The following is a 3,267-nucleotide window of genomic DNA, read 5'->3' on the forward strand; positions in this document are numbered from 1 at the left end:
AATTGGTTTATTTGATGTTGAACTGTTGACTCCAAGGGGCATGCTGGCATTACTGGGTTTGTGGTGACCAGGTGACTTTGGTGATTGGTTTGAAAAACAAATGACCCTGTCAGTTTATGAAATACCCCCGGCCTCAGCTCAGGCGAGACGACCCGCTTGACTTAAGCATATTAGTCAGCGGAGGAAAAGAAACTAACAAGGATTCCCTTAGTAGCGGCGAGCGAAGAGGGAAAAGCCCAGCACTAAGGGTCAATTGTATCCTTCGGGAGGCAATTTCGACCGATGCAGTGTTTGGGAGCCTCGTAAGACCGTCGCTTGTCCAGTCTAAAGTCCTCATGAATGTGGCCCGATTGCCCAGAGAGGGTGTCAGGCCCGTAGGACGGATGAGCGCTCGGCATTCCGAGGTCTCTCTAGAGTCGTGTTGCTTGAGAATGCAGCGCTAATCAGGTGGTAAACTCCATCTAAGGCTAAATATGAATGTGAGACCAATAGAAGACAAGTACCGCGAGGGAAAGTTGAAAAGAACTCTGAAGAGAGAGTTAAACATTGCGTGAAATCCTCCAGGGGTTTAAAACGGAAGGACTTTCGAAGTTCGAGCCATCTTCGGGATCAGTGTCGTGGGTAGCGAGTGCTGATGTGATGGGTTGAGGGCAGCCTCGGCTGTTCTCTGGTCATGTTGGTCATCTGCGTTGCTTACGGCGTGTATTCCCGGGTGGATTCGTAATCCGCACGCGGCTGGAACGGTGTCAAAGGACCCAGTGCTTTTGTTGCTTCGGCTTCAAGACGCTGGATTCCCGGCAACGATTCGGCCCGGCTTCTGTTGCTGGGAGCCCTTTTGTGGGTCTCCTGGGTGAGCGGAGAGTAGGCGAGTTCCTTCCGACCCGTCTTGAAACACGGACCAAGGAGTCTAACTTGTGTGCGAGTCGTAGGTCGATGAGAAGACCGATGGCGGAATGAAAGTTAAGGTATTGCTTGCAATGCTGATGGGAGATCCTTCTCCACTGGAGAGGGCGCATCCCAGGGGCGTCGTGATCCCGTTGCGGATGCGACGCACCTAGAGCACACATGATGGGACCCGAAAGATGGTGACCTATGCCTGGCCAGGTCGAAGTCAGGGGAAACCCTGATGGAGGACCGAAGCGATTCTGACGTGCAAATCGATCGTCGGAGCTTGGTATAGGGGCGAAAGACTAATCGAACCATCTAGTAGCTGGTTCCTCCCGAAGTTTCCCTCAGGATAGCTGGCACTCAAGCAAAGGAGACGGGAGTCTCATCCGGTAAAGCGAATGATTAGAGGCCTTGGGGCCGTAACGGCCTCAACCTATTCTCAAACTTTCAATGGGTGAGATGCCTTGCCGACCGTGGTGTTGTTAGCGGCAAGGATTTCGGATCCGAGTGCCCAGTGGGCCACTTTTGGTAAGCAGAACTGGCGCTGTGGGATGAACCAAATGTCCGGTTAAAGCGCCAAAACCAATGCATATTCCCGATCCCACGGAAAGGAGTTGGTTGCTCCAGACAGCAGGACGGTGGCCATGGAGGTCGGAAACCGCTTAGGAGTGTGTAACAACTCACCTGCCGAAGCAACTAGCCCTTAAAATGGGAGGCGCTTTAGCATTGTGCTGATACCGGACCGCCGGTCGCAGAGCTCGTCGATCCTTGGTGATCGTCGCTGACGCGCCGGTGAGTAGGGAGGTCGCACTGGTTGCGTTGAAGGGTTTGGGCGTGAGCCTGCCTGGAGCGGCCAGTGGCGCAGATCTTGGTGGTAGTAGCAAATACTCGAGAGAGATCCTTGAGGCCTGACGTGGGGAAGGGTTCCATGTGAACAGTGGTTGGACATGGGTCAGTCGGTCCTAAGCCCAACCTGAAATGGTAGCACAAGACGAGCGTTGAACGAAAGAGACACAGTGTGTTGATCGCAAAGCGTGAGGCTCGTGGCAAGGGCGAAAGGGAATCCCGTTTTTATTCGGGAACCTGGTTGGGGTAACGTTCGGATCCTCGTATCCGTCTCGGCAACGAGAATTGGCCATGGGAAGCTGGCGGGAGTGCCGGGAAGAGTTTTCTTTTCTGTGTAAGGGAGATACAAACCCTGGAATTCCTCCGCGGAGAGATAGGGTTAATCTTCCGAAGAGCGTTGCACTTGAGCGACGTCCGTGCATTCTTGTCGGTCCTTGAAAACCATGGTGAGGGCCACGTCTACTCCTCCCACCAGACCGTACCGATAACCGCATCAGGTCCCCAAGGTGAACAGCCTCTAGGCGATAGATGAATGTAGGTAAGGGAAATCGGCAAATTGGATCCTTAACTTCGGGATAAGGATTGGCTCTGAAGGTTGAGGGTGTCGGGCTTGGTGCAAGATGCGACTGGCTACCGAGTTGGGCTTGGGTGCTCGCAAGGGTGCTCGATCCCTTCTCAAGCTGGTTGTGGACGGCCCAAGCAGTGCTCTTAGTGCCTTGCTTCGGCTTGGTGCGGAGCCTCGGCGCCCAATGAACGACCAACTCAGAACTGGCACGATCCAGGGGAATCCGACTGTCTAATTAAAACAAAGCATTGCGAAGGCGCCATCGCGTGTTGACGCAATGTGATTTCTGCCCAGTGCTCTGAATGTCAAAGTGAAGAAATTCAACGAAGCGCGGGTAAACGGCGGGAGTAACTATGACTCTCTTAAGGTAGCCAAATGCCTCGTCATCTAATTAGTGACGCGCACGAATGGATTAACGAGATTCCCACTGTCCCTATCTACTGTCTAGCGAACCCACTGCCAGGGGAACGGGCCTGGTAACGTCTGCGGGGAAAGAAGACCCTGTTGAGGGGGGAACAGGTTCATTCACGGCGAGTGAGACAATATATTGTAAAATTTGACAATATATTGTAAAATTTGAAATATATTGTCAAATTTACAATATATTGTAAACTGATCCGACAATATATTTTGCAGTGCAAATATATTGAAACTGATCCGACAATATATTTTGCAGTGCAAATATATTGATTTGTTATATACATTCGATGTCTATGTAAATTTACTCTCACATATAAGTTGTTTATGTACTTATGTTAATACTTACATGATCAAAGTCACTTTAATTCTAGTTGCCTATATTTTGGCTAGTTTTCAAACTACATATATTTTGACTTTGCTAATTGGAATTATATTGCCTAGTTGTGATTAGATTGCATATAGCATATATAACTTAAATTAATTTAAATGCTATTACGCACTATTTCTCTAAATATTTCCAAAAAATATTCCTTAAACAATAATTGTGT

The 3,267-nt window shown here is 49.7% G+C and overlaps 1 pseudogene; it reads left to right on the forward strand.

The window, feature by feature from the left end:
- Positions 1–128: 128 nt before the first annotated feature.
- On the forward strand, positions 129–3,200 carry LOC136029790 (large subunit ribosomal RNA; annotated as a pseudogene).
- Positions 3,201–3,267: the final 67 nt, after the last annotated feature.

The sequence above is a fragment of the Artemia franciscana genome, chromosome 7 (assembly GCF_032884065.1).
Source record: "Artemia franciscana chromosome 7, ASM3288406v1, whole genome shotgun sequence".
NCBI classification, from domain to species: Eukaryota; Metazoa; Arthropoda; class Branchiopoda; order Anostraca; family Artemiidae; genus Artemia; species Artemia franciscana.